At 35.8% G+C, this 13,780-nt stretch overlaps 1 protein-coding gene across 1 annotated transcript in view; it reads right to left on the reverse strand.

Annotated features, from left to right (window-relative positions):
• Positions 1-10,674, reverse strand: part of LOC115218898 (leucine-rich repeat-containing protein 74B-like) — a 75,316-nt gene extending 64,642 nt beyond the window's left edge. The window contains exon 1 of the mRNA XM_029788940.2: positions 10,602-10,674. The gene's annotated coding sequence lies outside the window, so the exon portion shown is untranslated. The remainder of the gene's footprint in view (positions 1-10,601) is intronic.
• Between the last annotated feature and the right edge of the window lie 3,106 nt (positions 10,675-13,780).

Raw genomic sequence — 13,780 nt, forward strand, 5'->3', positions numbered from 1 at the left:
CGAGGATCCTACTGCCTTGAAGAGCAGCGTGACTCCTTCACATCTCTGACAAAAGCCCTTTCATCCCTCTCTGATGTAGTCTTGGGACGTCCACTAGCATGAACCCTCTTGTAGCCATCAGGATCTTTCAGAAAATTGTCCGCTGGCGTTCTGCTTCGCCGAATCTTCTCGGCAATCTTCTGGTTACTCACTCCTTCCGCTTTCAGTGCAAGAATCTTCTCTTGCTCAATTTCGGAAAGCTTTGTAGCTTTAGGTATATTGTAAATGTAATTTGGGTCACGGAGAATACAATTGAGTCGGATATTTCCCGGAAAAATCTGGAAAGAAATGAAAGTGTACCAGAGGTTTCATAGTTTTCAAGTGTTGATATGCTAGGAAAAATTGGAAAATCAGGTGATGTAATGTAATAATAAAGGTACAAAGTTTACATTTTAAAGTATTGACGAAATACCCATTTACAATATATTATGCCTCTTAGTTTACTTAAATACAGAGCTAAATTTTAAAATAACTTAAAAAACATGACTTTATAGTTTTGAATAGTAGTTTAAGTAGGAAAAACAGATGAGATGTAAGAAAGTCCTGTCGCATTGCAAGAAGGGAAAGAAAACAAATGCTTCTTTATCTTAAGTGACATTAATTAATTTAATCAGGATAATATTTCCCTTCATTATTGTTAACACAATTCCATCCATTTGTCAAATTGCTGATCCCTCGGACGGAAAATACTTCAGGTTTTGAAGCAAAGAAACTCTCCATACAATTTTTTAACCACTTTATAATTAATATATTGTTTTTCCTGTAAATAATGTTGCAATGATCTGAAAAGTTAACAGAGATGGAGCAAGGCTAGGAGAGTAAGGAGAATGTGGCAAGATTTACATATTTAGGGCCATAAACTTTTCCTTGGTGACTAGGGAAATATGTAGTTATGTAACTACATATTTCCCTTGTCTCCAAGACAGTCCTTTATAGGTGCGAAACGAATGATCCCTCTCTGACCGGCCATAACAAACAAACACACACACATACTGATACGTATGTATGTTTGTATGTATATATGTACGTACATATGTATGTATACATTGGGGTGTATTTTTGAATTTGTGCTTGTATCCCACTACTGCTTGATAACTGGTGTTAGTTTGTTTACGTCCGCGTAAGTTTATTTACAATGTAAAGAGATAAGAAATGATTTATCTTCATTATAAACACCAAAGTAATGTAAATATCATAATTCTGTTTAGACAACAAATTAACGAGTATTAACATCCTGTATCAGTATTGGCAAATCCACGTATGCTGACAGTACTTCATAAGTTTATTTAAAACGTGGTTAGGGATATTTTTAGTTTCCTTCAAGACACAGACTTACCATAAGAGTTAATTCTATAGTTTGCTCTTTTTAGTAAAGCTGATTAACGTCTTTTTATTTCAGTACAAAGATAAATTTTTATCAATTAAACTAAGCAAAAATTCCACCTCGTTTAGACTGCAACTCGTAAAATCGTAAATTTATTTAGAAAGAAACGTGATAGGAAATATTTTATGGCTAATTTTATTTAGTAAAGCTAATTAACGACATTTTATCGCATTTAGTAAAATTTTATTTCGCAACCATATTAACATAAATCCACGTCGTTTACACTGTGCTTCGTAAGTTTTCTTACGAAGGAACGTGATAGGAAATATTTTAATTTTTCCTTATAGACAGACGTCGTGTAGGCAAAATCCTATATTTCATTTCCTTCAACTAAAAAAGGTAGCATTTAATATCAACAGAAGCAAACCCTTGAAGTTTATACAGATTTCCTTAAGTTTATTTGCAAAGAAATATGAAATATTTTAATTTTTTCTTATAGAGACCTAAGATTTATACATCACATCTCGTTTTATTATTCGACCTTGCTTCATTCTCTCATAACAACTCCACTGTAAATTGCTTTGGAAACTACGAACAACTAGTCAAGAATAATTAGAAAAAATTATCTTAACTGTTCAACTTTCACCCCAAATTGCTATAACTTCTTTTCTTCTTGAGCAAGCTGACTTTATTGTAGCAAATGGAAGAAATATGTTTATTTCTAATGGCATGGAATATGACCTGATAATCTGCTTGCATTGGGTTTGAAGAGCTATGGCTTCTATAGACCAATAGTGCAAACGGAAAGAAAAAAAGATGTAATGATTGCATCATATAATTCTGCAGGACAATGTAATATAGCATAAGGCAAGCTCAAAGAGATTAGCAACGAAGTTTAGGCAGAATCTAGCCCTAACCCTAAAGACCAGAACAGAGAAACCAACGCCGGTCTGAGGATGATGTCAATAAAGCACAAATGACCTTTAATGGCTGCAACACCACTTCTCATAGCAATAATAGAGAAGTTGCCACTGCGAAAAAAGGACGTAAAGGAAAACCACATAGAAAAGACAATTATAAGGAAGACCATAGAAACAAGATAGATAGATACCAAGACTAAAAAGAAAAGGAATAAAAATTAAAATACTAAGGAAAAAAACCAATAATAAAGACAAGAAAACTCAAATCGAAACCCGAATCATCTATAGATTCTATGTAAAGTATGTCTACTAGCATTGAAAGAAGATAGAGACAAAATGCCGCTGCGTTGACCTTAAGTGCAGATAAAGGAGAAATCAAGCTAATAATTGTTCTCCAATTCACTCAAAAAGCAGAAAACAAAATACATCCGTGAAAGCCTACAACTTGCAAAGAACACTACCAGCAGTAAATATGATACAATGTATATCATCTGTACTCACCAAATACAATATGAAAATGTATTGCAAGCTGCTGTCGTCCAACAAAAAGATTTTGTTAAATGTGGTACAAAAGATAGTGCACCAGTTGCCATGATTACAAACGAAATTGAGTCAAAGCCATGCGTACCTAGATACAAGGTTACCACAAGTAATAGACCCACAATGGTCTCAATTGCCGACAAACCAAACTTCATTTGCGCCGAAAAGCTCCAATACGAACATTTCAGAATGTTTGGGTGTCAATCTGAGAACAGTGCTGAGGATTCGGAAAGAATTGGATGAGTCTAATGGTGATTACAAAGGTACAGCAGCTCAGAAAACGCACTCTGATCGTTCTGATAAAAAAGAACTCCTGAATCTGTTGGTGAGATTCCAGGCCATGATTGACAACGATTCTTCCAAGTCAATCAGGTCTATCGCCAGGGACATGGGAGTGTCTGAGTTTCTTATCAGGCAGGTAGTGTATCAAGACATTCGGTATTCTTCATAAAAAATGAGAAAGGGCTTATTTATATCCCAAGCCATCAAGCATAAAAGGAAAGAACGCGCTGCAAAGCGTTTGAACAAATTCAAGCTTCCTCTCTAACCGAAAATGTTTTGACTTTTCTCAGACGAGAAAAAATTCTGCCAGGATCAGATGGCAAACACTCAGAACAACGGTTGGTTTGCCGTGTCTCCAAAACATGTACCAAGAGTGATAAAAATCAAACATCCAGTCAACATCATGGTGTTTGGTGTGATCACTAGTGATGGCGACGTTATGCCCCTATTCAACTTCTTACACGGCCTTAAACTCAACACAGAGGCCTACATCCAGTGCCTGGAGGAGGTAGTGCTGCCCTGGGTGAAGAGGGTGGCTGCTGGAAGACCCTATGTCTGGCAACAGGACTCTTCACCATTCCACACAAGCAGGAGAACCCAGTCATGGTTGTCAGACAATTTCTGCGACCACATCACCACTAATATCTAGCCACCTAACTCCCAGACTAAATCCTCTTGAGTATTATGCGTGGGGTGCAGTTGAGCGAGAGACTAACAAAGCTCCTTGTAACACCAAAGAGGAACTGAAAGCAAGGATTATAGCAGTATTCACCAACTTAAACATGGAAACCGTTCAAAAGAGATGCAGAAGATTCTGAAGTCGTCTGGAGGCCGTGGTCGAAGGCGATGGTAAATTTATTGAATAAATTTACTCTTTAGTATTTCAAGATGTTTTTATGTAATTTTGGTAAATATATCTACATAATTTAGACGACAATTTATTCTTCGAACCTTCTATACACACACACACGCACGCGCACGCACGCACACACACACACACACACACACACACACACACACACACACACACACAACACACACACACACACACACACACACACACACACATGCACGCTGTAGCTTCCAGTCAATAAGCAAATATTAAAACGGGACCAGTGCACTGATTTGTCCCAGGGTCTATAACGTTGCTAAGACTGCTTTGAGGGGATCCAACATGGTTTGCTACGCTACCGTGCTATGCTGTTGTACACTATACCGTAATGTATTATTCTATAATGATCAAATGGATGAAACGATTGGCTAACAGACAAAGAAAACAGTCTACTTTGTCAGTCCATAACTGTGAGTTCATAACCGTGTTTTGCTATACATGAGGCAGGTGATAAGCTTAAAAGATTATCAACTCAATTACTTGAGATATTCACATTATCTATTTTACAAGTATGAAAACGGAATACGATATTGTATCATAATAATATTTTAAAATTACATGTTTTTTAATTGTTTGTACAATCGTGCTTGTGTTTTTTTCTGTTTTTTTTTTAAGCAATACAGTACTCATTTCTGTGATTCTATACCATTTAATAAGTGTAAATGGTACAGAATCACAGAAGGTAAATCTTCGCTTTCGCAAACTCACGAATGCCTGGTCAGTTTTACAATAGAGCTGCTGTTTACACTACGAACTAAACCAAGCGTGGCACTTAAATAACACCTAGGTAGACTCGATCATTCAGATTAAATTGGTTTTGTCGGAGGTACAATATACTGTTGTTAACTAGTTGTCAGGTACCCAATCAACTTAGCAACACTCGTGCACTCTCTCTCTCTCTCTCTCTCACTCTACCTCATACACATACACACACACACATATATGTATATAAACACTGTACATTCATATATGTATAAACACAATACATATATATACACACACATTATACACACACACATGTATATATATGTGTATATATATATTTATATATTTAACATTTTTTTTATTTTATCAGTTTCAACTCAAAGATTTTGCCATGCTGGGGTACCGCCGTTTTGCTACACTGTTATTATTGAGAGCCTCCTCTGATATGTGACATTTGGTGAATAAGGGAGTTTGATGTCGCTATCCTCATTAGCAGCACTTGCCGCGAGCAAGGTTCATCTAGGACCCCCGACAGGAAGAGATCTAGTTTTGATTTGAAAACACCTACATCTGTTTTGTGTAAGTCTCTCAGACTCTTTGGGAGAATATTAAAAAGTAGTGGGCACCTGAAGCACAGGTTGTTGCAGTAACTAGTCCTGATGCGCGACGGCATTGCTGGGATCTTTGGTACTGTGCACTGGCGACCCGTTCTGGCATTTGTATAGGGATTGTGCCAAAATTTGGCACAATCCCTTCCAGGATCTTCTTGACGCATATTGCTGCATATCTCTCCCGTCTTCACTCCAGGGAGTAGAGTCTTAGCTGCTTCAGCTTTTCCCAATAGCTGAGCTGTTGCAATGAGACGATCTTCTTTGTGAAGCTTCGCTGAATTGCCCCAAGGTCCGCTGTTAATTTTACACTGTGGGGTGACCGTAGCTGGGAGCAGTAGTCCAGGTGGCTGAGGACGAATGTCCTCCAGAGGACAAACATGGTTTCCTTCACTCTGGTTCTGAAGGTTCTCAGGATCCAGCCAGTCAGTTGTCTGCACTTTGTCGCCATCTTGCTAATATGCACTTACAAAGAGGTATCACCACTCATGTCGATACCTAGGTCCCGCATTGATTTAGGTTTTGGAATTGTAATCCCCCGTGGGCCAGAATACCCTGTAAGTTTTACGTTCAGTTTCGGGCGCTAGTAGCGCAGGTCTCGAGATTTTCAAGCATTAAACTGCATATTGTTGCCCTCAGCCCATCCGTAAATTGAGTCGAGCTCTTGCTGCAGGTGTGCAACATTGCTAGGATTTTGTATTTTCTGCGAGATACTTGTATCGTCTGCGTAGCTAGGGTGGCTATCGAGGCAGCTGAGGGCATATCTGAGAGGGCTACTATGAAAAGCAGTGGCCTCAAGACAGTACCCTGTGGACACACACACACACACACACACACACACACACACACACACATATATATATATACACACATACATTCTTTTCTTTTATTCTTTTTCTTGTTTCAGTCATTTGACTGCGGCCATGCTGTAGCCCCGCCTTTAGTCGAAGAAATCGACCCGAGGACTTATTCTTTGTAATCTTAGTACTTATTCTGTCGGTCTCTTTTGTGGAACCGTTACGTTTCGAGGACGTAAACATGCCAACATCGATTGTCAAGCGATGGTAGGGGGACAAACACACACACACAAACACACACACACACACACACACACACACACACACACACACACACACACACACACACACACTCACATACACACGACGCGCTTCTTTCAGTTTCCGAATATCAAATCCACTCCCAAGGCTTTGGTCGGACCGAGGCTATAGAAGACACTTACTCGAGTAGCCTTTATATACATACATATATATATGTAAGCACTGTATATACAAACACACATATATAAACATACCTTTATATATATATATATATATATATATATATATATACACATGCACATACATACATATATACATATATACATATATATATATATACATATGTAACTACATATATATATATATATACATATACATCTATATATATATATATATATATATATATATATATATATATATACACACACATATACAAATATATACATATATATACATATATATACATACATATATATATATATATATATCCCCGTTACTTAGCGGTTCGGCAAAAGAGACCGATAGAATAAGTACTGGGCTTACAAAAGAATAAGTCCCGGGGTCGAGTTGCTCGATTAAAGGCGGTGCTCCAGCATGGCCACAGTCAAATGACTGAAACAAGTAAAAGAGTAAAAGAGTAAAAGAGTAATATATATATATATACATATACATACATATATATAGATAGATAGATTGATAGATAGATACATATATATATACACATACATATGTACATATACATATATCTCTCTATATATAAACGGCAGTTTGTCTGTGCGTGTTTCTGTGTGTCTGTTTGCTTGTACCCTCACCCTGACCACGGCTTTCAACCGATTCTGATGAAACTTGACACACACATAGCCCAATGTCATAATTCAAAACTAACGCAGCGAAAATATTGAAAAGTTCCCCCAGTTCTGAAAAAAATCGATAAATTCGACATGGGGTCGAGAATCAGAAACACAAACCACAAACTGTCTAGGGGACGCAACTCCACCTTTTTTAAATCTCAAAAAAAATTTACCATCATTTTTTTCCATTTTTTTGCTATTTTTTGGCTATAACTCTCTAAAAATGCTTTATAGTTATTTCCCTTACAAACCTGAGCAACGCCGGGCGATACTGCTAGTATACATATATATACTGTATAATCAAAATATGAAACAAGAAGTAATGCAGTACGATCGTTTCATGTAACTCAATTTAATTGAAAAATGAAATAATTAAATAAATTTAAAGTGTAGAGCAATATTCAACTGCACAAAGACATAGAATTTGATCAAAATAGAACAGATATACACATTAGTATAATTATACCTAAAATCTCCAAGAAGTTGAGGAGATAGACAAAGAACATGTTGTCTCTACTTCAGCATAGAAGTTACTAAAATTATCAAGAAGACTCTGCCTGCTAGTGATTTTTTTTCTTAATGGGGGTCAGTTTTAATTTATAGACTAGTTTATCAAATCCCTTGTATATCTAAGGCTGAGACAGAAAATCTACATCGTGGATTTTTCAGGCTAATATATGTAAATTTATATCGCCTACTCCTCAGTATAACCGGGCTTCTGCGGCCGATAGGCATTTATATTTTTTTAGATTTTAATTATTTGTGCGTGAGTTTTGGAACGTAACACCCGTGATACTCGAGGGATTACTGTATTATGATTAATGACACTGAAAATATTAAAAAAATGAGGCTAATTTAATGTGCTAATAATTTTAATGAATCAAGTATTATAACATCGATATGATACTGTATACCTACTTTTGCAACCTCACTGTATATATATATTTCGTTTTGGGATTTGGTTTGCAAGATTCCTTATGTGAGTTCGTGTGTTGAAGCATATTCTATTGTGTCTAGGGAGAGTCATTCTCTTTTGGTGCCTTAATGATTTTAGGAAAATAAAATCGAAATAAGTGGAAATTTTACTGGTGAGTGTGTTAAATTATAAGGCACCAAAAGAGAATGACTCTCCCCAGACAAAACAGTATATATACATACATGTATATATACATATTCATACATACGTATATAAATATACATACATATGTACACACACACACATATGGGGAAAATATAAATAAAACGAAGACGAGGTAAAAGATAAACAAACAAGTGTATATTAGGTTTATGCTCAGGAAATTGGAGAAATTCGGAGAAATTCGAAGGAGAAATTCGAAGGAGAAATTCGAAGGAACATATATAAATATATACTACATAAATGAAAGTATCTGTTTGTATGTAAGCGGCTGACACTTTTTCTAATCGACGCTGCTAAAGTATAGTTTACAATTCTATTATACATGGGATAATTCAGTAGATAGAATTAATTTCTAACTTAGGTACAAGGTTACATATTTTGGATGTCTTTAACAGTTAATTATATCGATCCAGTACTTGATTAGTTCTTACTGATCCGGCCTCGGCTGTATCGTTCCTACTGAACCGGCCTCGGCTGTACTGTTCCTACTGAGCCGGATTTCCAGAGGTTGGGACTGGGGTTACCTGCGCCCCGACCAGGAATGCTAGATTGTATTTCATGGGCTACGTCAAAGAGTGGGGAAAAATATACTTCACTGAAATCGCTTTTGAGAATGAAATAATTTACTGTTATAAAGAACAAACAAACTAAGCACAAGAACTTTACTATTTCACACGTGGTGAACCTCTATATAAAGCTGATGTTGTCTGTGTATGGCAGGTTTGATAGCCTTCAACTAACACTATCTCCTCTGAGACCCTACGGCGCAAGTTGTCCAAAATTGAGAGTATGATAGAAGACGGCTTGCTCTTCCTTCCGTAGAAGAAAAAATTCAAATCGGACCATGTTAACACCAAAAATTATTTACATCAAAAAGGTGCTTTTTTTTCTATGAAAATCCCTATTTTTTACGATTTTTTTGACTGCTGTGTCGCCATTTTTCGGTGTATCTCAACCAGAAAAATGTTCACTTAAAGAGAATAACAAGTTACATAATGCAAAATTTTTACTTTTCAAAAACTCTAATTCTAAAGGGTCGAAACAAAGCCGAGCAACGCCGAGCGATGCTGCTAGTTTTAAAATAAATATTAAAGTTTTTTCATTTTTATTTTCAAATTTGATAATACTTTTGTTGGTGTTTGCAAAAATTAATCAAACATTTTCTTGTGGTGCAAGATATGAAAAATGGTTAGGAATCACTTGACAGAGTCTTGTGATACAAAAAGAAAGGAAAGAAAATTAAAGAGTTTCACTGGTATATGAAGCACACACGTAATCGGTTGATATGTCGAGCAACTGATTCCATAGTGTAGTCGTTATCACGTCTGCCTAACACACAGAAGGTTGTGAGTTCGATTCTCGCTGGAACCTGATTTTGAATTAAGACGGAGAACTGGCAGAATCGTTACCGTGCCAGAAAAAAAAAGTTTACCGGCATTTCTTCTTACTTTATGTTTCATCCTTTCGAGATCGGTAAAATAAGTACTGAAGTCGATGTAATTGACTTATCCCCTTCCCCGAAATTGCTGGCCTTGTGTCAAGATTCGAAACCAGTTGGGTGATATACCTAAATTCAACACTGCTTATATGTGAGTGAAAAGATTACAGTTATGTCAAGAGAGATTTTATTTAAAAAGCAATAAACAGGATATTCTAACAACATTTCATAGTAACAAAATAGAAATCGAAAAGAATTACTGAAAATATATGAAATTAAATGAAAGAGAAAAAAAAACGACAAAAAACAATATTTGTAAACTTATATTTGTAAATAAATATTCTTTCGTTTCCGGTATTGGTTTGCGGCCGGAAACCATCGCCTTAAAGGGTTTACTCGGACAAATCGACTCCAGTAGTTTTTCTTCTTAAGTCTGACTCTTATTTCGTTGGTTTATTTTACTGAAACTCTAAGTTACGGGAACGTGAACAAATCAATACCGTTTGTCAAGCTGTAAGACACACACACACACACACACACACACACACACACAAAGACGGATTTCTATACAGTTTCTGTCTATCAAATTGATTCACAGGACATTGGTCATCTCAGTTCCATAGCAGAAGACACTTTTCCAAAGTGGCATGCAGTGAGACTGAACCTGAAATCAACTCGTTGCAAAGTGAACTGCTTAACTATACAGCCATGCCTAACTAGACCAGATTAAGAGAGGAAAAGAAAACAAACAAAAATCCTGCAACCAAAAACGAAACAACAAAAACAAAAAAAGCATAATTACTTACACCGAAACTGGTTTTGAATTGATTCAATAAGAGATATATATTTAATCCAACGCAGAACATGATCAAAATTCCTATAAGTGTTTTCGCCAGAGGAAAGATATGTCTGTAATGCTAGTTGACTGAAGGGAAGAAAGGTAATATCAGTAATGCTGCCTTACTGAAAGAATAAATACTAGAGCGGTGACAAATTACAGAATATATGCTGTAACATGCTACTACACAAATATAATAGAAAAAAACAAACAAACCACAAACAAATATTAACGTCACCTGAATAACGACTTGTCAAAATGAGATCTTCAGCGATTACGAGGTGAGCTGTTAATATGAAGTTATTTCTTGGCCGTTGCTTGTCGATTAAAAGGTAAGCTTCCAGTGACCCGAATTCGTGATCCGGTTTCCTGTCCCGGTTAAAGCTATTTCGCGCCCGTTACGACGATAACTGTATTGGGAAAGGCATGAACATCACTTAATGAGATGGTGGTGATTTTGCTTTTGTAAGCATTACCTTAAACTTTTGTTTGATGATTTTTATATTAGAGAGAGAGGGAGAGAGGGAGAGAGAGAGGGAGAGAGGGAGAGAGAGAGAGGGAGAGAGAGAGGGAGAGAGGGAGAGAGAGAGGGGGAAAGGTAGGGAGGTGGTGGAAATTAAAGTTTTTCATATACCTACTTCTCTTACAATCCAAGTAGGGAAATGCTCCTTAGGACCTTTGACAATTTCCACCAGTTGAGTCGATAAGTAAGCTAGTATACCGTTTCAGCTTTAGGAATGGCACGTTTTTGGCATAACCATTTTGGCGCCGCCTACATCGTTGATTTTGTTTTAAACCAAATCTAAACGGAACAAAGCTTCACTGCCACAACTTTATATGGATTCACTAATATATAAGATTGATACTTAAGCGACTCAGATGGTTAAGAATAGTAATGTTTATATGCCACAAAATGTGACAGTCCTATAAAGGACGATGTTACTGTTGTTTTAGCCCCAGGAAAACATCTTTTCCAGCTGGCTATCGACACAGAGTTTGTGTCCGTATAGCATTTACAAAGGAGGTCAGCCTTATGTGATACTCACAGACCTAGGTTTCTGAATGTTATCCATCTTCAGTGTGAGACCACCATAAGCTAGTGATGAAAGCTTCCTCTATTTGAAAATACTGTCTTTTTTTAAGCGACACACAGTCGATGGGCTTGTATAGAGAAAAACAACTCATTTTAAATCTCTGAGCGAGAGATATACAGTAACAATACAGGATAGTAATGTTTATATGCCAACAGAATGTGGCAGTCCCTTAAAGAACGATGCTACTGTTGTTTTAGCCCCAGGAAAACATCTTTTCCAGTTGGCTATCTACACAATTTGTGTCCATATAGCATTTGCAAGGGAAGTTTGCTGTTACTGTATATAGCCTTGCTTACTTAACCACTGTAAAACTTCTGCAAAAGCAATATTAGGTGGAGTTTTGGAATGGCTAATCCTTCGAAGCCCTTTGCCCCAAAGGGAAGGTGAAAAATGTTTCTTCTCTTTATTTTTTTTTTTTTAGTATTCCTTACGCTTGTATTTATTTATCCTCATCATCATTTCTTTATATCGTTTAAGATTGAATCAAATATTAACAAATTAATTTCAGAAAGATAACTTGAAATAGAAAACTCAACCAGTCACGAATATATATAATTATTATAGCTCTCATAGACACAAACTTGTACTTATTTAGCCATCTAAATGGAGGAAGTTTCTTAACCATCTTAGTTGCTTAAGTATCAATCTTATATATTAAGTACCTGATTTAAGCCGCTCAAGCGGCTCGCAGTAGATCTTTGTTATCGTTTGCTTTGGGCTTAAAAGTTCAAAGTGGACTAAACATTTCATATCTCACCAAACAGATAACAACACCTTATGTGGATGAAGACTTTCTTTAGCCTGGGGTTCCGGTTTTTCTCTCTTCCCTATCCACTGTCTTCGGCACTTGACATTTTTATGGAGAGCCTATTTCTCATCATCAGTCACTATTCGGTCCCAAAAAAGGTTCATTCATGAGATGTGAGAGAAAAGAAGCACACGCGATTAGACTCCGTTGTCTTGCCTGTATTGAACTTATAAAGCAAAATATGCCGAATATACTCCTTTGTTAAGTCCATTTTAGCTTGGAAAAGATTAACTGTTAAAATTGAACTGTACTCTTCAAAACTTGCACTAAGAATAAGTACAAGGTAAAATTACTACCTGATTTTATAGTAAGCTGATACAGGTAGTTTATCCTGCCCCCCTCTGACATTTAATTTAAGCAATTGAAGAAACAGCATTATCTATGGGATGACCATGTATATATATATATATATATATATATATATATATATATATATATATATATATACTCATATATATATATATATATATATATATATATATATTATAATATATATATATATATATATATATATATATACTCATATATATAAATATATAAATACACATATACATATATACATATATATATGCATATATATACATATATAAACATACACATATATATGCATACATATATGCATACACATATACATTTATACATACATATATATATATATATATATATAATATATATATATAATACATATATCTGTACATATTATATACATAGATATATAATTATATATATACGTGTATATATATATATATATATATATATATATATATATATATATATATACATCCTATATATATATATACATCCCAGATGTCACACTATTAACCCGGTTATCGAACTCGAACTCGATGTGTGACGCACTCATAGTACATCTAAAGCAACTTGATGTAGTGATATGCACTCTATATCGCCCACCTGATGCTTCAAATCATGATGGAAAATTTGAGGAAAGCCTCAGTGCGATAAAGGAAGTATTCACAGAAATGGATCGACGTACTATTTTATTCCTGATGGATGACTTCCATCTCCCCAACGTCAGGTCGCCTGAAGGCAATATAACCCCAGGAATGACGCACAAAGAGCGAAATCAAACAGAATCTCTACTTGATCTTACGAAAATGCTATTCATGGAGCAGATCATACTCTCTCCAACCAGGCACAAAAATATCCTGGACGTCTGTTTTAGAAACAATATGGAAAGTATTCACAATGTAAATACATCATCGACAATATTCTCAGACCATAACA

The sequence above is a fragment of the Octopus sinensis genome, linkage group LG1 (genome assembly GCF_006345805.1).
Source record: "Octopus sinensis linkage group LG1, ASM634580v1, whole genome shotgun sequence".
In the NCBI taxonomy this organism is placed as follows: domain Eukaryota; kingdom Metazoa; phylum Mollusca; class Cephalopoda; order Octopoda; family Octopodidae; genus Octopus; species Octopus sinensis.